The sequence below is a fragment of the Vanessa cardui genome, chromosome 6 (assembly GCF_905220365.1).
Source record: "Vanessa cardui chromosome 6, ilVanCard2.1, whole genome shotgun sequence".
In the NCBI taxonomy this organism is placed as follows: domain Eukaryota; kingdom Metazoa; phylum Arthropoda; class Insecta; order Lepidoptera; family Nymphalidae; genus Vanessa; species Vanessa cardui.
In genome coordinates, this window is record NC_061128.1 from 758,579 (window position 1) to 782,326 (window position 23,748).

The following is a 23,748-nucleotide window of genomic DNA, read 5'->3' on the forward strand; positions in this document are numbered from 1 at the left end:
ATTTGTTTGTGTAGAGCAGCAATACTTCTGTTTGTTTTGTTAATCAGAAGTTGTTCTATCATTAAGTCGACAAATTGTTTGATTGACCTAAGCTACAATTATAAGCAGCGTCGAACCTTTCACGATGTTTTAATGATAGAATAATTATTAGAATTAATTCAAACTTTAATTAAATAAAAGCAAATTCAGCTGTAAGGTCGTGTCAAAGTGTCAGCGGTTTTACAAACCCACTTATAATTGTGGTTCTTTATTACTTTCTACACGTCCCGTATTCCGTCCTTATCACGGTTACAATAAGTGTAAACAAAACGCGTTTATTTCGTAATACATATTATACTTACAAGTATATTCTTTGAGTCGAGATGGTCCAGTGGTTACAACGTATGCATCTTTACCGAAGATTGTAGGTTCATATCCCCGACAAGCACTTTTTCATATCGTGCTTGTCGGTGAAGGAAAACATGGTGATGTGTTTAATTTCAACGAAATTCTGCAACATGTGTTTCCACCAATCCGCATTGTAGCAGCGTGGTGGGTGTACTCCAAAACTCCCCAAAAATAGAGAGAAGACCTTAGCCCAGCAGTGTGATATTTACAGGCTTTCGATTGATGATTATTTGATAGTAACGTGTATATAGTTTACGAAGAGCAGTAAAGATCTCAATGAGTCTGTTTTTGTCCGATATCTTCAATTATCATGCTCATATGCCAATGTATCCAAAATTTAATCAGTTATACACTATAACCTTTCTAATTAATCACTTCATTCATTAGTGAGATGTATATGAAATTCGGTTTTATTCCTTTCAAACAGATACACAGAGAACCGCGTTGAAGGCTTTGACACCTAAAGGCTGTCCACATTGGAATGGCATTACAATTATTCATTCTAAAATGTTCGTAATATCAATCATCTTTTGTTTTTTACAAATTACCTTTTACACAATAATATACTGGATCAATCAAGGGGCTCGTATCGCTTCTTTTGATTGTTGGGGCAAGGGCACTGTGGCTGACACCGACTCCAAATATAACAATAATTATAACTACATGATATAATCGTTAATCGACTTTTAAGTAGTCTAATATTTTTCATTTCATTTAACTTAGGAAGACTCTAAAAAATACGTTGAATACGCAATTATTTTTTTTACTTTTTCGTGCATATTCATTTGTTTTAAAATAGTGTTTTGTTTGAAGTCGGTTTTTCTTTTTGTTAAAATTTTATTTATTTTTGATTTTAAGTGAAGCTGATGTTGACTAACTAATTTTTTTTAATATGGATAGATTAAGCGTTCCGTTTATATGAGTCAGAAACTACTTCGAGGACAATTTCAAAGGAAACTTGCGAATAAAGCAAAAATAGACTTTCGAAAATGCGGATTTAATACGTCACGCGGCGTAAACTACAAGGATCCCTCGAAAGAGCTGTAATCGAACTCAGCAAAAAAACTTTGAAAAAGACCAACTATATTTCGTCATCATATGACATCACATCACATACACAAAATTTGATTAAAGATAGTAAGAAATTCTGCCCCATATCGCACCCTAACTGCGAGCCGTATAGGAGTTCCATCACTACATAGTATAAAACAAAGTCGCTTACTCTGTCCCTATATCTTTAAATCTACGCAACGGATTTTGATGCGGTTTTTTTTTTTTTATGTTTGTTACCTCATAACTTTTCACTGGGTGGACCGATTTTGATAAATTTTTTTTTGTTTGAAAGGTAGTGCTTCCCGTGGGGTCCCATTTTTTTTATTTTTTTTTCTGATGATGGTATCCATGTGAAAACGACATAAGTCTTAAATTTGCATTATGTATATGCGCGACAAATAGGTGAATAACTGAAAATCACGTTAACCAATTTTAATAATTCTTTTTTTATTATAAAATATATACTTCATGGGTTATTTGGTGAAAGTTTGGTAAGGTTCTGAGCACAGGGTCCATGACAAAGTAACGGAACGGAAGGGAACGGAACAATTCTGAGGAGCACGTTAGCGATACTCGGTCGAATCTTTTATTTGTAGGTTATTTGGATATTTGAGTCACCTTCCGTAATGTGGTTATGTTTATGTAATTATCATAGTCGAATATTATAATCAACTAGCTACCCACCCCGACTTCGCACGGGTGCAATACTGATACTAAATAGACTACAGAATTTGTTTATATACGACATCACATCGCAAACTTCTAAAATTATCAGTGTTTCTTTACTATATTGTTCATGTATTATATATAAAAACCTTCCCCTTGAATCACACTATCTTTTAAAAAAAACCGCATCAAAATCCGTTGCGTAGATTTAAAGATATAGGGACAGAGTAAGCGACTTTGTTTTATACTATGTAGTGATGGAACTCCTATACGGCTCGCAGTTAGGGTGCGATATGGGGCAGAATTTCTTACTATCTTTAATCAAATTTTGTGTATGTGATGTGATGTCATATGATGTACGAAATATAGTTGGTCTTTTTCAAAGTTTTTTTGCTGAGTTCGATTACAGCTCTTTCGAGGGATCCTTGTAGTTTACGCCGCATGACGTATTAAATCAGCATTTTCGAAAGTCTATTTTTGCTTTATTCGCAAGTTCCCTTTGAAATTGTCCTCGAAGTAGTTTCTGACTCATATAAACGGAACGCTTAATCTATCCATATTAAAAAAAATTAGTTAGTCAACATCAGTTTTACTTAAAATCAAAAAATAAATAAAATTTTAACAAAAAGAAAAACCGACTTCAAACAAAACACTATTTTAAAACAAATAAAAATGCACTAAAAAATTATAAAAATAATTGCATATTTTACATATTTTTTAGAGTCCTCCTAGGTAAAATGAAATGAAAAATATTAGACTACTTAAAAGTCGATTTACGATTATATAATGTAGTTATAATTATTGTTATATTTGGAGTCGGTGTCAGCCAATAAAACCCTACAGTATATCTATCAAAAACAATACGAGAATACTTTAACAAATATGTTTTTTACAAATTACCTTTTACACAATAATATACTGGATCAATCAAGGGGCTCGTATCGCTTCTTTCTTTTGATTGTTGGGGTAAGGGCACCGTAGCTGACACCGACTCCAAATATACCAATAATTATAACTACATTATATAATCGTAAATCGACTTTTAAGTAGTCTAATATTTTTCATTTCATTTAACTTAGGAAGACTCTAAAAAATATGTTGAATACGCAATTATTTTTATTACTTTTTCGTGCATATTCATTTGTTTTAAAATAGGGTATTGTTTGAAGTCGGTTTTTCTTTTTGTTAAAATTTTTATTAAATAATAAATTCTCGATATAAAAAATTCAGAGGAAGATGAGATAACAATAAGAAGAGTGACATAATATTGAAACGATGTTGAAGTATAAAACATAATATAATTTAAAATATAACGAAACTTTTTAAAAGATATAAAACTATGTATATTCAATATATTTTAAGATATACGTAAGTTTAACAAACATAATTATCAGGGCAGATAAAGTATTTGATCTATATTGTACTATACACGAACGGCATAAAAACATATGTACATTTCTATAAAAGAAGATATATGTTATAGACAGTTATCAATAATAATCGTACAGCTGGGCTAAAACCGCCTCTAAGTCAATACAATTAAAATCATTTTAAGTTTCACGTGTTCTAGGTCTTTTAGTACTTTTTGTATTGTTTCAAATATAAATGTTGCAGTTTATCAATAACAAGAGCCAGCAGTCGGCCGAGAGAACTGTCGATTCTTTCAAACACGTAAACCAGTTCAAAGCATTTATAATTAATGATTTCGCCGCAAATTAATCAATCTGACACCCAACCCGTTTCAAATAGTATTTGATCTTACAGCCCAATTGATTTTCAAGTAATTGGTTCAATTCCTCCAATTTCATGGCAAATATTTGAAGTTGTACTGATAGTAATTATTATATTACCGAAGCATCTACACAACGATGTGATTAATGTGATGTAATGTTTAATGTTGCGGTTTTTAGAGTAAAATCACTATTTATATAGCCTCTACAGTTAAAAATCAAAATCAAAAATTTAAAATATACTTTATTAAAGTAGGTTGGCTGATGCATGTCAGTCACTTCCTCGTGGTGCACCCTGGGTAACGGGGCCGGCTTGTGTTTGCTCGTCGGCCACGGCTAAGACTGGCAGGAGGGATGCCGTGTTACTGCTCCTGGTACGTTCCTGGTTGGCGTCAGGGCGGACCATGTCAGTGGCCTCGTTGGCTAGTAAGGAGTGGGAGGGCTCGCTACTCGAACCTCCCAGGTGTTTCACAGCGGCGGTCAACGGCGGAGCCTACAATCTTCGCCTTCCGCCACAGGGCGTCAGCTTCGTTGACGCCCAGCCTCCAGTGGCGGACTCGGAGGAGTTCATCACAAGAGCACATGGAGAATGATGAGGAGGGCGCACACTAAGCGCGCTTTCTACGCTTGTCATTCAGCCGCCTCACGGTGGCTGCCGCTGGTGGGGCCGCGTTTGCATGCCCTGGGCGATCCCGTTGCCTCACCACTCGGCAACATGGTGGAAACCCGAGGATGGTTTTAGTGTGTAGGACAGGGCATTAGTGCCTGGCACGGGGCTCTAATGGCCCCGGTTGAGTCCCACATACCCGTCCCGGTCCCACGACCGGGCGGCATGTGTAAGCGCATTTTCTCCTCGTCAAACAAAAAAAAAGGTTGGTAAGTAGGCTTGTAGAAGACAACTATTTTAAGTTAAGTTACCACCGGTTTCTTAAGTAGATTCTACCGAGAACAACCGGCAAGAAACTATGTAATTTATCCTGCTTGGAAGTCAACGAGCATTAATTCCACGCTTTTTTATTCTCTTCATAGTCTTACATTAAATAATATGGCTTATTTACCAATGTACTTTTACAAATAATTTATATTTGTTAAAGGACAAAATTAAAAATGTCTGTAATACTTGGTTAGTCTGTTATTATATATTATTCACTTATCACAAATTATTGCGGAATTAAACACAGGCAAACGAAATGTCATTTACTTCATTTGTGCTTATAATTCACCTCGTGCTCAGTTAACGATAACATTGTCAAAATACTCGTGTCGGTTGAGCTCCCTAGTTGAGGCACCTGTTGAGATGGAGGGTAAAGGAGCGCGTAGCTTTTGCCTCCTCGTCGGTCTTCTTCGACAGAGCGAGTCGAGAGCAGCGTCCCTTTGCGGCTTTCGCTCCACAGGAATCTTCTGCGACATGACGTTTCCTACTACACGAAGCGCTATCTACATAATTAAGAAACATCAAATGTTCATAGCCTCGGTTTCTGTATGTTAAATATTCTTAAGTAAACGCTATCAATTTAACATACCTCTTCTATGTTGTATTTAAATATAATTAGCACGCTAAAAGAAAAGTTGTATCATCTACCTAACAAGTTCGTCGAAAAGTTTGATTAAATCAAGCTTGTGAGGCCATTTCGATATGAAATTTTGATAGATGACATAATACTCGGTGTTACATCGCAAATTTGTCGTGCAAAATAGATGCTATTCTTATGCGGGAGAATTTTTTAACTTTATTAAAAATCTGCACAACATGTTACAATGAAAAAGTCAGTATAAATGCATTTTCTCTGGTTGGTTTCAATATAATGTGTAAGTATTTTCATAAATATCCTCATGAGCTTAATACACAAAATCGATGTTCCAGTTTTGGGGAGATTACTGAGGTTGCAGTTTGGAAAATGATTAATAAATACGCAATGCATTAGCCGAGACTCGGTTAATGACTGATTTATTTTTTTATTGGATTCAACTTCGATCTAGAAGTAAGTCTAAATTAATGATAATTTGTAAAATAAATGAATTTACGAATAAGAATCTTTTAACCATAACTTCTTCTATTCTGTTCTTCTTTATATAGTTATGATATAATTATATTCAAAATATTATTAATTCAGCCTCTTTTATTATATAAATGACACGAATACATTGCTACTTAGAAATAATAACTCTATATTTTACTTCATGTTTTATAATTCTAAAAAATATTGATACAAAAATTAAAGGATACCGAGAATAGAGGATAATTATAATTTTAATACCGTGATAGAATTTGAATCATTCAGTAATCAGATCGAGATGTGAAACGCACATTTGATTATTACTACTGGGAAATCAGTAGGTCATTCGATACACCTACTAATTTAGACCAAGCTCCATATACGGTATACAAATTTGTTGCGACTTTAATACATGGTCCAAATATAAGTTTAGGAACGTTTGAAATACATAAATGTAATTATAATAGATTAAAATTATTATATATTACTTTAGAAAAGTAAATTTAATTATATAGTGTCGCTGTCAATATTTAAAAATTATCAAATAAAATGGACTATGCCACAAAATAATTGATTAAAACATGCTTAAATTTATCTTAAATGAAAGCTTTGAACAGATGTTTTATGTAGCTGTATAGAAATGTAATCTGCAGTCACATTGCTTCACTCAATGAGTCGAGCTTATAAATATATATTGAGAGAGTTGAGATGGCCCAGTAGTTAGAACGCGTGCATCTTAACCGATGATTGCGGGTTTAAACCCAGGCAAGCACCACTATATATATGTGCTTAATTTGTGTTTATAATTCATCTCGTTCTCGGCGGTGAAGGAAAACATCGTGAAGAAACCTGCATGTGTCTAATTTCTTCGAAATTCTGCCATATGTGTATTCCACCAACCGGCATTGGAACAGCGTTACTTAACTGCTTTACTTTTAAATATATATTGGACCTATATTGATGAATTATGTACGCCACGTGTAATCTCTGCTCAAATTTAGCATTTTATACGAGGCGCACTTTGTATGTAATTTATAGCCTTAGAACCTTTGACACTTGTCTAATCAAGCGATGGGGCGAGAAATATTGCTCAGGATAGTGTTATATGTACACACTATCCAGGATTTTATATTACTGTGTATTGATATAGCGCTATAGAATAGAACTATAACTGTATTTTACAATAATCGTGTACTAAGATATCTTTGAATTTTAAATGTTAGAAAGGAGTTTCTATTGAGTTTCTTGATGGTACTACATTCCAAGCTATAAGTAGCTTCACTTAATAGAGTTTTGTAAAATGACATCTCCAACTCGAGTAAAGAATATTTTGATTCTGATTTAGTATAGATTATACATGATTAATTGCAAAAAAGTAATGTTCATTATAATCATGTATGTCTATAGTAGTATATGTTACAAACCAAAACTCTTGAGACTTAACTTCCCATGTACATAATTATTGTTATTAACAATTTATCAATACGGTGTTGAAAGTAATAGGTGGGATGTTATTATTTAACATTTATATTAGTCTGGTCATTGTCATATATTGACGTGTTTTCCTACACCTAAAGAAGAAAAGTAATACCTCCCATTCATTTGAGGCATTTGTATCTTACTATAGGGTAGATTACAGAACTCGGCATTTCCTTCTAAACAGAATGTCTTATAAATTATTCATGTACAATAACTATTGCGTAGGTAGTGTGTGCCTTCAGGCTTGCAAAGACTAATACATAGTAGAAAAATACATTCAAAACTTATAAAGAATTAGTCCACATTTTACAAAACAACGTCACAGTGCCAAGTTAAAATTTAAATTTTCTTTGACAAGATGTTAAACGAAAATGCTGAGCTTTTGCCACACATAACTCTTTATTCTATCTCTTGATATAGTTTTACATTTCAGTAAAAATCATCTTAATTCTATTTTAATAAAGCAATAATTCTGCCAAGAAGAACCAGCAACAACCTAAAAAGTTAATACGAGTAAAAACAAATACCAAGGGCCGAGATGGCCCAGTGATTAGAACCAATGATCGCGGTTTCAAACCCAGGCAAGCACCGCCTTATATTCATATGCTTATATGTGTTTATAATTCATGTCGATCTCGGCGCTGAAGGAAAACATCTTGAAAAAACTTGCATGTGTCTAATTTATCGAAATTCTGCCACATATGTAAGTATTCTACCAACCCGCATTGAATCAGCGTAGTCTAATAAGTTCCAAACCTTCTCCTCCAAGAGAGAGAAGGTCTTAGCCCAGCAATGGGAAATTTACTAGCTGTTAATGTAAATGTATGTATAAATATCAGGGTATGTATAGTCCATGCTTTTTATCATATATATTATTCTGTATTGTGTATTTCACTGATGGACAAATATCTTAAATACATTAGTATTTAACACAAGGAGCTTATTCTATCACACTGTATAACAGTAGGTTATATGGACACGTGTATTTAATCACAATATTTTCCTTCAACGCCGAGCTCGATATATTAAACGAAAATTCAGCACGTGAAAGCGAGTATTGTCTCGGGTAAAGCATTAATCGATATTTTTGTTCGATTATTTACAGATGATAATTATTTCACGTGCATATTGAATTTGCGATCCATTCTTAATATCACGCCATGTGTAATAGTCAGCGCCAGTAATTAGGTCGAGGCTCCATCGCGTTAATTAAATCGTGAACCGTTGTCACCAGTTCTTCTATGTGCTGGGAATATTGGTAAGAGAGATTACTTATTTGGCTCGGATGACATATGTGGAACTCGATTAAGATACGAGTCATAGTTTATATACTGTTTCAGAATTTAGGCTTTGGTTCGATTGGTTTACATTACTTTGTTTTTTACATTGTCCGCCTAGGACGGGCATATGGGATTCCATAACTGGTCATCAGTGCCCATTAACATTGTACTCTTTTTTCAAATACTCTGCCACGTTTATTTTGAAACAGGCTAATGATTCGAGTATGTAGTCTATCTTTTAAAACTGTGTCACAATTTGCGTCGAATCGTAGTATAGCTATAGTGACGTTACGAACTCAGATGATGCAGAAAATCTGGCATTCGAGCTATATACCTATGTGTGTGACATAGCTATATAGCTCGACAACGATCACGATGTTGCTTAATACTAGCAGACCGTAAACCCTTAATAATATTAACGTGTGAAAGGGCTGTCTGTGTGGTTTGAAATCTTTCATTAGAAGGATGCAAACGACAGAAGTCAATTTTCCGATAGAAATAAAAAATATAACGAGTTCTTTTAACAAATTACTGAATTAAAAAAATACTGCGACACTAAACACTAGCGGTTTAATTCGATTCGAATTGAAAACAAATTAGAGCAGTAAGTAGTTTAGTGCTAGTTATCGATAATTGAATTTCTTGCAGTTGGAGTTTCAAATACGATCAGTTATATAATGCACAATAGAAGTAGTAAGATATTAGTGTTATCGATAGTGGCATATATAACTTTATCGGTTTATAATTAAATTAAAATTAAGTACTCTTTATTGTACAATAATAAACACATATTTTAGTCACGTTCAAGAATAATGCTCAAAAGGTGGCCTTATCGCTAAAACAGCAACCTTTTCCACAAAATCTTAAGGTTGAAGAAAGAAACAGACATAGAAAGAGTTAGAGGTGTACATAGTATACGTAAATTAAACACATGCACATACACATATATATGTATATTATAGATAAGATAGTATTGTTTCAGTATGGTTTATCAAATTAAATTATTAGTTTAAAAATGAATATAAGCTGGGTGGATATCCTTATTGGCTACCTCATGCGTATGGATCAGATGACTGACAGATGACTGAGCAATATCTGAAATTGTCATGATAAGGAGTGCTTAAATCTTCTTCATAATTCTTTCACCACGACGGACAAATAGGACGCCAATGGTAAATGGTCATCAATTTCCATTGACAATTTTATGGGACTGTAAGAAATATTAACTATCCTCTAAATTACCCCCACTATTGGAATCTAAGATTTTATATCATGTTCTGGCTCACTAACTATTCCAACTCGAACACAGCAAATAAACAAATAGCAAGAATTGCTGATTTGTAATAAAGTCTGTGATGAAATTGAACTCCTTTTTTTACATTTTTCAATCAATTTACAGCTAGCCGATGTAAATGTAAAAAATGTATAGCCTTTATTAAACTTATTGATTCAAAGAATAAAGCAAAACATTACTCGGGTACGTTAAACGCGAGGTACATTTATCCAAGTAATAAATAGTTCGCAAGGCTAATGTAGCATAAGATGCAGATAGAAACAAATGTGGCACAATTTCGTACGACTCGCGCAGATGTCGTCAAGGCATTTTTCTTCACAAATACGATACGCCCGGTTATATACGTTTCGTTTAATACTTCACTTCTAAGTGTATTATAACACTTTCAGTGTATAATTATTCATCAGCGATAAACGTGCAATGCCATTTCTAACACATTTATCGTCTATGACAGTTCAAGTATGTTGTATTTTGAAAGCTTAATTAAACATTGACCAAATTAAAAATAGAGTAAAATCAAATCAAATAGTTTCGAAATCTTTTGTGTTGCAGTAGTTGTTAAAGGATTATTAAGATTCTTAGTAGTCTTCAACGTGTCAGTATAATCTTTACATAAACAATACTTCTACATACCTATGTATGTACGTGTATATCACTGAACTCCTAAAAGGCTGGATCGAGTTTGATGAAATTGTTTATGTGTATTTTAGTGATTTAGTGACACTGTTGGTGGCGCTGACAAATAATAAAAAATATAACAATATGAAGTCGAAATTGGCAATAATCTACATAAAATGTACAGGTATAAATCAATCCCGTAAATCACTAACTATCAGCTCTTTGTATAATGTATTATACGTATAGTACGACAAAAATTAGATGTAACATTGGTAAATGCAATGAAATGAAAATAAAACCGATTACTGCCGATTTACACAACCAATAGAAATAGCTCCTTATCGCGCCATTCGACGCTATTCGTCGCTATAGATAGAATATATTAGGTCATATGATATTACAAGTTATTACGTTTGTGCAAAGATCATAATCGCATGAGAAATAAATATTGATAATTTTGCCGATGCTACATCTAAGTTGTGTCGTACTATATGTAGATCTTGACAATTGGAATTTCGGAGAATCTGTTATTGTGCGCACACTACTCTTAAACTCAAAAAAGGCGATAATAAACGATAATGGGCTATTAATGCTTCAAAACTAAATCACTAAGCTTAGGTGCTCATGCAATAAAGCCTTTGCGTTAACATCATCATTACATAGTATAAAACAAAGTCATTTACCTCTCTATGTATATATGATCTTTAAAATTACGCAACGAATTTTGATGCGGTTTTTTATTTACATAGAGTAATTAGGGATGAAGGTTTTTGTATATAATAAATGGACAATATACTATAATACACAAAAACTGATAATTTTAGAAGTTTATAATGTCATGTATCAGTATTTCACCCGTGCGAAGCCTTGGGGGGTCGCTCGTTTTTATATAACACTTATAAGTGTACAGTTCTTTTTAACTGCTCTATAAAAAAATAAATCACTGTAACAATACATGAGTGAAATTGGTTTCCTAAGAAAGGCTTATCCTTTAACAAAGTCCTGCTCTAACTAAGGCTTTCACATATCTCTATCTCTTTCAGTTCTGAAACCTTCTGAGCCGTTTCTTTTGAGGTCATCTTCCTCGTCATTTCATCTGTCTGATCTTGGTTATTTTGCCATCCATGGAGTACCACACTGATTTTATTCTTTTCCATTTACTAACCTGTATGAATATAATAAAGCAGAAAGAATTGTTAGTTTTTTGTTTGAACGTTACAATTTCTGGAATTACATTTGTAAATAATTATTTTTGTGTCCGTTAGTTCTAGTCTTAGGAAGGTTTATGTTTGCTTAATATATCATTGTGGCTCTATATGGTTTGCAGAAATGTTTAACGCGGATAATAGTGAACAGTTAGTTACTAACATTCCCATTTCCTCAAAACGACAATACCTATGATCTTATTTCTGACTTTGCCGTTAATATGATGCCGGTATATTGAAACTTTTTTTTCACATTATAGGCTAATGAGCCGACGCATTATGTAATATAAATTCGCAATTTGCATGCACATTGTCACGGTCATAACGGCTTTATTAGAATTACATTACACGACGAAATATAAACATCAAATGTAATCGTGCATAAACTTATACTAAAAATCTATAAAACATACAAAATGTTTAAAGTTATTACTTTCGGGATACTTACCATGTTTTTTATTTTTGTTCGGTGGAGCTCGATATTTCGACATTGTCTACGAATGTCTTGTTCACAAAACTTTAATAATAAAAATAAATATTAGTAGTTGGAGTTTATTGTGAATATACAGACAGACAGACGAGGCCGGCGGACTTTACTTTATAATATATAGCGATAGTAAGACAAGTAAACATAGATATAATGACTTATAGAGGCGCCATGTTGACCTTTACCTAAAACTTATACACATATGTAATATTTTAATCTAAACTTTATTATATATTTTTTTGCAGTTTTTACTTTTATGCTAATCATCTCACGCACTCTAAGACATCTTATAAGTACGAGCGTCACTCAATACTAATGAACTCCGACAATTAATTTACCGGGAGGAGTGTTAAGGCGCCTTCGTGAGTGAATAGATGTAAAATAAGATCTTATCTCTAATAAATTACATAATTTTGTGAAATGACTATTCAAAGTAACTCCTGTTTAAGTAACGAATACCTGATGAACTGAAATGACCTTGAAAAGCAATTCTTACTAAGTAACAACAACAAAAACAACAGCCTGTAAATTTCTTACTGGAGGGTTATGGCCTCCTCTCCATGGAGGAACTGAACGTTTGGAACATAATCAACCACGTTGTTCCAATGCGGGTCGGTGGAATACACATGTGGCCGAATTTTTATGAAATTAGCCTTCACCGCCGAGCACGACATGAATTATAAGCACAAATTACAAACAACAACAACAAATTAGTTAAGATGCACGCATATCATAAATAATATAACCACTGGGCCATCTCGGCTCACTAAGCAACACAAAAATATAAAATGGGCGATAATTTCATCCATGGTGTTATTGTTGTTTAGTCAATTTTACACTTAATTAAATATAAACAAAACACGATCGGTTTGGAAAAACATCTTATTTGGAAATCAATTTAGTTATGCAACCAGTACCACGAAGAATATTCACGGTATAAACCTAAAAATTGCATTGTTGCATTCTAGCGTTGGGTGGTCGTTGTACTGGGAAACATAACAATGTAAATTAATTCCTGGAATGTAAGATTTTAGTTAAGACAGTGGGAAACATGTATTTCAATAATTAATTAAACTGAGCATCCAAATCTGTTCAGACGTGTTTAATTCAATCCTCAATTGTTTTAAATATATATTTTTTTATTTTTTAAAAAATCAATTTGCCTCTTGGTAAACTTGACTATTTAGGATTGAGTTTATTTATTTTTTATTTCAAATGAAAGCGAAAGAAATATTATTATTCTTAAGATGATCATATCATATTCACAGTGGTTAGTCCTAAAGATAGCATATAAGTACAAAATACAATGTTATCTATTTAAAATTATATGTATATGTTTAATAATGTATGTTGCTGAGTTAATACACTATTTTGTGATAAACACGTTATTAAATTTCCAAACTAATGAAACATCCGCAAAGCGACTTAATTTAACTTGCAAAGATTTATCTCGGAACAACAATTTGTGGCTTTCATTTAGTATATCAGTATCACGTAATTATTAAATTAATTGTAAGTAACAAGCAGCTCGTTAATATCCTGTTGGGCAAAAGCCTCTTTTTAAGGAGAAGGCTTAGAGCCTATTCCACCACGATTCTTCTTAAATACAAATGGAAAATTTTAAATTTAATTAGATATATTACCACCAAGAGACTAATTTTAAGCCGAAATGGCCCAGTGGTTAGAACGCGTGCATCTTAACCGATGATTGCGGGTTTAAACCCTGCCTGGATTTGAATCCGCAATCATCGATTCGCTGAATGTTCATGTGCTTAATTTGAGTTCATAATTCATCTCGTGCTCGGCGATGTAGAAAAACATCGTGAGGAAACCTGCATGTGTCTAATTTCATAGAAATTCTGCCACATATGTATTCCGCCGACCCGCACTGGAACAGCGTGGAGAAATATGTTCCAAAGTGGGAAATTTACAGGCTATTGTTGTTGTTGTTGTTGATTAATTTTATATACAAATAAGGCATGTACCGTATTTGTATTAATTCCACAAAATCCATTCCCTGCCTAAGTAGGAACCCGGAAACATTGGTTAAGATGCACGCGTTTTAGTCACCAGCCCACATTAGTTCTTTGTAAATAGCTTACCTTACCATATTACCTTAATGTATGATTTTCATTTCCAAGAGAAACACATTGAATGAACGCACATTAATTTCGTGGTTACACGTGTTTTAACTTAGGAACGTACATTTTTAGACTTAAAATATAAATAAAATTCAAACACACTCAAAACATTTCCCTGTCTACAATAACGCGTAGAATATCAATGAATTGGCACTCTGAAAATATTATTTATTTTATTTGTTCGATCATATTAATTAAATCTTAACAATATCATTCCAATAGTAAATTGGAAATAACATTTTCCATTGCAGAGAATGTTGTCGATATTTACGAAACATATGACAAATTTTTGCATAGCTAATCATCGTCGAGTAGCCATTCATGAAAATGCTTTTCTGACAGTTCCCAATGGCCGCCATACCACTGCAAATAAGTATTTTTTTCGCTGAACGATTTCTACTAAGCTGAAACTTTTTTTAAGAGTATGATTATAAATAGAAGTCTGATAAAGCCATACCTGTGGGATGTGACGAATGTGAACAATAAAAAATTTCAAGTATGGCGCCACTTTATCCCTTCACAACAAGTATGGCAAATATAATAATGGTCACGTTGTATCTACCGAACCGCCATACTGGTACAAATGAACTAATATTTTGTGTCGTCTTCTCCCGGTCTATAACTAACTTACAAATAAAAATGTCGAGCGATTCCAAGTCAATTCAAAATATGCTTTACGTATAATCTTCCAAGGACTTAAAACTAATCATTTCCAAATAGATTTTAATAGTTCAATATGGAGGTTGATTTTAATAAAATCAGTAAGTGTGCAGTATTTGCGAGCGTGTTGCAAGTATTAATTACAAAATCACAGTATAAAAGTAACCGATGCTATATCAGATTGTAATGTGTCTGTATGCTACATTTATTTCAAATCCGTTGAGCTATTCCAAACAATATCAATTATAAAATTAAGAAGATTTTAATTGACCAGTTCTTACAGCCAACTCATAATCTTTCTCCGTAAGAGCTTGTAACATTTCCGAGTAATTATTTAGTGTCTTTGCTGTAAAAAACATTACCTAGAAATATAACTAAAATTGTTAAGTATCATTAATTGACATGAATTTCACCTTTGGACATCTTGTCAAAATTTTAAGTTTCACCCGCACCACCTTGATGTCCGAAAATCCACAACAGCGCGTTTTTATAGACATTTTCTGCCTCGCACAACCACTCTGTGGAACCAGCTTTCGCCGGCGGTTTTTCCGAACCGATACGGCTCACGTTGTAGTACGCTGAAAGAAATGAGCGTACTCCTTTCCTAAAGGCCGGCAACGTACCTGCAAGCCCTCTGGTGTTGCAGATGTCCATGGGCGTTGGTAGTCACTTTTCATCAGGTGAGCCTCCTGCTCGTTTGCCACCTATGTCATAAAAAAAATGCATGAAATACACTGAACCTACATAACTCGGCGACCAAAATATAACACTTATTTAAACTTCATCTATCCATTTTGCTGCCTAAAAATAGGAAAAGTTTTAGTGTATATCTGTAGCAATAGGGTATATGGCATATGTATTCCTGGTATCTTCAAAGCATTATAGCTTAAGGAAAATTGAAATGGAATACAATTTTCACCTTTTCGTTCCAGCCTTTTATTATACTTTCCCTGACATCTGTCAGGGAGAGCAATGCTCAATAGCTTTCTGATGTCCAATATAATCTCCACGTGTAACAAAAATATAACAGTTTTTTTATGTGTACCTATTTTGGAAAATCTTCCCCAAAAAAAATTTTATTACAAATATTTATTATATTTAGATACTTATCTGTTAATAAAGAGATCGTTATATAAGATACGTATTACTTTAATGCTGGATCCGGACCTATGCAAAGACATCAATTTCGTATTATAAGCCATTGTGATGAAGCCGGTGACGATATCTACATCTCAAAATCGACAGCCAAAAATATGGGTCAATTTTCTTTAAAATTCTAGTTTCATTTGGAGTTATACTTATTTTGTCGCATTATGAAATGTATAATGAGAGTCAATTTTAATGATGAACTTATTCACTAACACAATAATTAAGTGTACAGTCGCTCGGCCGAATAGACAACTCCACACCCTATTATGTTTTACGTAATTATATTAAATTATAAATTTGAATGTGTGAGTGAGGTTGGTTGATATCTAAGGAGTATTCTGGTGAAAAATAGTTAATAAATTACATTTATCAAAGTAATCATTTATAAGTAATTTACGTTAAATTATTATTGGAATACATTTAAAAGTATTTTTAATTAAGCTGATTAAGAAGATATTTTCGTACAAATTTCATTTTCACTTTTTTATTTAACTAAAGCTTGATGGTACCTTATGCGTGTGACTTTGTAAGGTACTCTCTCTCTCTCTCTTTTACTTCTTAAAGGAAAGAAGAGATCAACAATAATAACTAGTTTTATGGTCTTCCTCTATTTAGGAATTAGCTATAATGATTAATGTTAGAATTTCTGATATTTAGTGGATAGTATATAGACCTAGATTAGATCGTTCATGTTCATTATAGAGAGGCTGTTATCAAAACAACTTAGGGATAATCGGAGGCCTGAACAAAGCGCCGCGTTTTTTCACTGTGACATTAATTCCATCACGCATGAAGACAGTTTACATCTCTTTTCTTTGTCGACAGTATAATTCTTTATAAGCACATGTGTTTCCGTCTTTTTAGAACCCAACGAGGCGTAAAGAGGCATTTTGCGGGCTGGCATGAGGAGGGCGATTAGTACAGTTTATTCGCACTGTTCTGGCAGACTACGCCTTTGGACTCCATTACCTTCAAATGAACTGGAGTCAAATGTCTAACCAGTTAGTAAAAAAAATCTGGACTAATTTATTATACTATTAGATGTCATTATTAGGTGATATACGAGTGTATAATGTATTAAGAGTCCAGGTATGAAAGTTTTTTATTCTACCTTAACATAAATCCCTAAATCCTACAGTTAAGCTAAGGCCTTCTTTGCTTTTGAGCAGAAGGGTTGGAGTATCTTCTTCTTCTTCGTATTACCCTGCTGCAATGCTGGTTGGATACACGGGCATATTTCCATGGCATTGCATACCTCTTTACCTCATGATGCTTTTCTCCCTTGAACACTTAAATTTAAATTGCTCAAGTCAACATTACTATAATTGATAATTATTGCTTACCAAGGTACCCCAAACTTTGGCTAAAGTCAAGTCTATGCTAATACTTGATATTTAAATCCGCACACATATGTGTTTTGAACAAAAGTTCTATTTATCAGCTTGTTTGCGTACAAAGCGATGTTCGTTCGAAAAACAGGAAATGAGAAAGGGTCGAGTGCCTTTATTTGGTAACTTTTTATACAAAAGTTTTACAGAATAACAAATTATTATCAAAGCATCCAATTCACATACATCATCATTAATTTGGGTTTGTTGCGGATTGATGAAATTGTTGGGGTAAACTTGGCTTCGGGGATTAAAACGAAGTTATATGTAGAGGTTAAGGCGTGTTATCGATATGGGAAAAAAGAATTAATCATTAATGTAATCGATGATATTACAATTTGTACAAGATGACGATATTGTACAGATCTTGTTCAGCAACAGTGACCAATTGCAACGGAGACTAACTAACTACGCAGAAGATAAATAAAAAAATTTAACAAAAAGAAAAACCGACTTCAAACAAAACTCTATTTTAAAACAACTGAATATGCACTAAAAAGAAATAAAAATAATTGCATATTCAACATATTTTTAGAGTCCTCCTAAGTAAAATGAAATTTAAAATATTAGACTACTTAAAACTCGATTTACGATGATTGTTGATTATAATATTCGACTATGATAATTACATAAACATAACCACATTATGGAAGGTGTCTCAAATATCCAAATAACATATAAATAAAAGATTCGGCCGAGTATCGCTAACGTGCTCCTCAGAATTGTTCCGTTCCCCTCCGTTCCGTTACTTTGTCATGGATTATATGCTCAAAACCTTACCAAACCTTTATAATAAAAAAAGAATCATCAAAATTGGTTGACACAATTTTGAGTTATTCACGTATTTGTCGCGCATATACATAATGCAAATTTAAGACTTATGTCGTTTTTATACGGATCTTCGGAAAAAAATAAAATTAAAATGGGACCCCACGGGAAGCACTACCTTTCAAACAAAAAAGTGAAAAGTTATGAGGTAACAAACATAAAAAAAAAACAAAAAAAAAAATACAGACGAATTGATAACCTCCTCCTTTTTGAAGTCGGTTGAAAATAGTTAAAAATGTTTAATTCTCATAAACCGATGATCAATTCTTTTGGTTAAACGATTTCCATAATAGTATACACACCTCCAACTTCCATACTGCGGGATATTGCTGAAATTTTTTCGAGCAAAAAAAGAACAACGTTTTTTATTAATTGAACCTGAATTTTTTACCCTATGTAGAGCCTTCGGATCTGTGGCTTTATATTAATCCTAAATACATAGAGGTTTAGGATTGAATGACGCTTCTTCGATTACAAATGTAAAACAAACCAAAATCAAAAATTTTGGATTTTATTGCTGAGCCTAAGCGTTGAATCTTATTAACAACTTTAAATAATAAATAATTTTTATTTTTGGCTATCGTGGCCAGAGGTTCTAAATTAGATGCTTTATGTTGTATAAAAACTTTATCTCTAGGAAATACCCTCTTCAGAGGTTTTAATCGTGAGAGGGATCGGCCAGCCTACCTTTATGGCGTAAATACGGTTCGTTAGATAAATAAAACGTAGTAAATTACATCGTGATATTGTATTGCCAAAAATAAATAAATAAATAATAGGCAATGTTAGTTGCTCGGTACAACTTAATTAACACCACGTGCACTCTGAGAGTATGGAACGGCGAGTTTTATTTCATTTCGAAAACAGTTGATTCCTGATTCCAACAAGTTCCTAACTAGTTTGAAAAGTTGCTGAAACGTTCACAGCTCTAGTTGTTAATTACACTTTTCTTTAAACGAAGTTAAATATAGAATAATGAGAAAATGTTTTTTTTCTTTCAACGTTGTTTGAAAGTAAATCGGTAAATATATTTTAGTCTATAAAAGCTCTACATCGTATAAAACAAAGTCGCATTCTCTGTCCCTATATCCCTATGTATGCTTAAATCTTTGGAACTTTTTTTTTTATGGCATAGGTGGCAAACGAGCAGGAGGCTCACCTGATGGAAAGTGACTACCACCGCCCATGGACATCTGCAACACCAGGGGGCTTGCAGGTGCGTTGCCGGCCTTTAAGAAAGGAGTACGCTCTTTTCTTGAAGGTTCCCATGTCGTATCGGTTCGGAAAAACCGCCGGCGAAAGCTGGTTCCACAAAGTAGTTGTGCGAGGCAGAAAATGTCTGAGAAATCGCGCTGTTGTGGATTTTCGGACATCAAGGTGGTGCGGGTGAAACTTAGAATTTTGGCGAGATGTCCGAAGGTGAAATTCAGCAGCCGGGATTAATCCGAACAATTCCTCGGAACATTCCCCGTGAAAAATTTGGTAGAAGATGCAGAGTGATCCAACATCTCTACGCAAAGCCAAAGGATCAAGGAGATCGGAAAGGGCTTGATCGTCGATAACTCGGGCCGCTCTACGTTGAATGCGGTCAAATGGAAGGAGCTGGTACTGGGGAGCACCCGCCCAGAGGTGAGAGCAGTACTCCATGTGAGGCCGAATTTGCGCCTTGTAAAGTTTTAGGCGATGGGCCGACGTGAAATACTGTCTCGCCTTGCTGAGCACACCCAGCTTTTTTGAAGCCAATTTGGCTTTGCCTTCCAATTGACCGCGGAACTGAACGAGGCTCGAAATATCGACGCCAAGTATTCCGATACTACCTGTAGCGGCTATCGGAATGTTCTCAAATTGTGGAGATACGACAAATGGTGTTTTTTTAGCGGTTAACGCGCAAACTTGCGTCTTTTTGGGGTTGAAATGGACTAGATTTAGTCGGCCCCAATTCGAGACTTCGTTTAACGAAGATTCGATTTCAGACACTAGTTTGTTCCGGTTCTCTTCGACGTTTTCCCGAGAAATATTAGCGCGGCCGGTGTATAAGGTGTCAACGGTACTGTCGTCTGCATAGCAATGAATGTTCCCGATTTGCAACAAATCATTGATGTGCAGAAGAAACAGAGAGGGTGATAGAACGCAGCCTTGTGGAACACCAGCATTGACGAATTTTAAGTCGGAGCATGCACCGTCGACAACGACCTTGATGCTCCGATCTGCCAAAAAGCTGGTAATCCAATTGCATAATTTCCCGGGAAGCCCATAGGAAGGAAGCTTCGAAAGAAGCGCTTTGTGCCAGACGCGATCGAAGGCCTTCGCTATGTCCAAGCTGGCTGCTAATGCCTCCCCCTTGCTCTCAACTGCTTCAGCCCATCTATGAGTAAGGTAAACTAGAAGATCACCGGCCGACCGACCCCGACCGAAACCGTACTGGCGATTCGGGCGGTCGCTAATCAGCTGGTTCTCCTCTAGATACCGCAGGAGCTGGCAGTTAATAAGGGACTCCATTACCTTGGAGAGCAAGGAGGTGATGGCTATAGGCCTATAATTGGACGGATCTGAGCGGTTGCCTTTTTTAGGGATCGGGTGCACCAAAGCTGTCTTCCAGGAGTTCGGGACGACGCCTAATGTGTAGGATTGCCGGAAAAGACGCGTTAAGACCAGTGCCAACTCGGGAGCACATGTCCGTAGCATGATTGGAGGGATGCCATCAGGTCCACTCGACTTATGAGTATCCAAGGAAAGAAGTGCTTTGCGAACTGCACTTTGCCGGAATTTAACCTCCGGCATCGTGGTATCACACCGCGGAATTGTCGGTGGAGACTTTCCTTGGTCATCCAGAGTCGAGTTCGACGCGAAGAGAGAGCCTAAAAGATCAGCTTTCTCTTTCGCGGTATGGGTCAATGACTCACCGTCCATGTGCAGAGATGGAAACGAAGGCTGACAGAAATTCCTTAAGACAGCCTTAGCGAGAGACCAGAACGCACGTGTTCCTGAACGGAGGCGCACCAGTCTTTCACCAATTCTGCCAATGTACTCCGTCTTCGCCCTAGAAATCACGTTTTTGAGGGACCTAGAGGCAGAGTTATATTCCTTTTTGAATGCGCTGGTATTTACATCACGAGACGCAGATGCATTAGCCCAGGTTTGATAGCGTTCCCACTTTCGGCGTGATGCCGTTTTGCAGAAGCGACCAAACCAAGGCTGGGACTTGCCACCGATGGGTACTGCAGAGTAAGGAATGAATAGTTCCATACCCTGAAGCACCACATTGGCAACAGAGTCAGCAGCAGCGTTCGGATCATCCGGCGAGAAACAAATCTGCCCCCATGGGTAAGATGCAAAAAAAGACCGCATCCCATCCCATCATCATCATCTGCTGACTTGTAGTGCCATACTCGGCGGCACCCAACAAAGCGAGGCCGTGAGTACCGCATAACCGGCACTGTACTCCGGACGAGACAGTGGTCCGACGAGCCCAGAGGGGGATCGACGGTAACCTGATAGCCATCCGGATGCGAAGTCAGCAGAAGGTCCAACAGGGAAGGTGTATGATCCTCCACATCCGGTATTCGCGTTGGCGAGTTGACCAGTTGTGTCAGATCATATGCTAGAGCGAAGTCCAGAACAGATCTACCCGCATGATCGGTGGTGCGTGAGCCGAGCCATTCAGCGTGGTGGGCATTAAAGTCGCCCAGAATAATGATCTCTGTGGATGGAATCTGCTGCAGCACGGAATCTGTAGCCAATTGAACGTGCTCAACCAGTCGGTCGGTTTCGGCATTACCGCTATGGGACCTATAAAGGCACGCATAGATTCGCGGATGGTCATCGCAGTCTACACGCAGCCAGATAATCGATAGGTCCTGTCCTTCAAGGCTGCCGAGGCGTCGAGAACAGATATCATCTCTGACGTAAACGCATACCCCAGCTCGTGGCACAAAGGAATGTTCCAATTTGTACCCAGGGTACGAAAGAAAAGTCGTATCGGCAGGAGAAGATATCTGGGTCTCGGTTAGAAAGAGCAAGGCCGGCTTCGCTGTTTCCAGATGGTAGTGAACGGCGTGGAGGTTAGAGTTGAGTCCCCTTATGTTGCAGAAGTCCACAGCGAGGGTGGTAGGGGTTGCCTTATGATGCCTGCTCCGCTTGCCTCGAACAGTGGCGAGCGCAAAATTGTCCCCCCCAGAATTCGGAGGGCAGCCTGGGCATCCCTGCTCAGGTGGTGTATGTCCTGAGCACGGATGCCCAGAGAGGGATTCTCCACCGCTGTCGCTGGTGGTACCCTCCTGGGGTAATTTAACCATATTCTGCACAACCATCAAGTTTTGGGGGGGAGGGGGATTGGGCCTCCGGAACTCTCACTTACCGGGCGAAACGCGGTAACATAGCTACCACTTTACGCTGATTTTAAGTGAGAGAGTGGTACTTCCCCGGGCATGCCGGCCCATTCGGCTGTAACCCGAAGGTATACAGCGTGGAACTACCACTTATAAACTACACAACGGATTTTGATGCGGTTTTATAATTTTTGTACTGTGATGTCATATCATTGCTCCCGTGCGAAGCCGGCGCGGGTCGCTAGTAGTGTTATATATTGGGAGTACAAAGAATATGAAATACCAACTGTCATGAGTTTTGCACGGGTTTTCGAATTTGTCAGACATGAAAAGCAGCCCTTGTCTATCCTTAGAATTCAGACTTGCTTTATACCAAGTCCTATCGAATTACAATAATTACTGTTTTGTTCCTGAAATTGACCGAAACAGACGGGTGAAGGTACTTTTGTAATTACAATATTACTTATAGATAATAAAGTTATTTATATCGTAATTAAAGATTGCCAGTACGATTAATTTGACTGAAAAATGGGTTTAATGGTTTTTTTAGGACTTATCCGAAAGGCACCCAAATTAAAAAACCAATTTGTCTAAGCTATTTGGTCATAATTCAGTACACACATCGACCATTTTTTTGAGGCCAAATCATCTCGACACGACTAGTTTTCGAGGAATTCGTGGACAAACATACACTTACGAAATTGATCACACGTGCTTGGAAGCCTAAACAGTTATACTCAAATGTAATAAAATTGTAACGATCTTAAGTAACAAATATGTCGAATCGATAACCTAGTTTTTATAAAGTCGGTTAAAATCTCTTCTCGATTTAATTATGAATTATTGTTTTAGTAACAAAAAATATGCGTCAATTAGCTCTACCGGATATTTGTATTCGCTTATATTGATTCGTATAATATTCCATCTGCCCTTTGTAAATATATATTCTGAGTATTGAAAATTATAATTGTAAAAATATATTAATAAGTACATTTATCATTTCCATAATCTTGTAGGATTATGTTAATGAAAATGTGCTTCGAGGAACAATCACTGAT